Below are 409 nucleotides of genomic sequence, written 5' to 3'. Positions count from 1 at the left end.
TGAAGGGAAGAATGCAGCCAGCGTCACTTCTGTGTGGATGAGTGCGTCTCTACTGATTGTGGTTACACTGGCCAATGTTCTTGTGTGCTGATTGTAATGGTGTGGTGGTGTGGTGTGACTCAGGTCATCCTTTGTTTTCTTTGTTTTCTTTTTTTGCATTCATCCCTACAGTCTAACTAATCTTTTACCTGTTAGGATTATCTTCTTTTTTGTTTCCTAATGCTAATGTGTTTGATGTGTTTTTGCTCTCTGTGTGATTATCCTATAATAATTATTATTGCTACTCCATTGTGTGTGTGTGTGTTCTTGGAGACTCTGTGTGTGTGTGCCTGGGCTTGCACTGTGATGATGATAATGATGAACTGTTTTTTGCAGTGAAAAAGAAAGGAAATAATAATAACAGATGAAT

Source organism: Trypanosoma theileri (assembly GCF_002087225.1).
Source record: "Trypanosoma theileri isolate Edinburgh chromosome Unknown TM35_Tth_90_V1, whole genome shotgun sequence".
Classification (NCBI taxonomy): domain Eukaryota; phylum Euglenozoa; class Kinetoplastea; order Trypanosomatida; family Trypanosomatidae; genus Trypanosoma; species Trypanosoma theileri.
Note: the sequence above shows the minus strand (reverse complement) of the source record.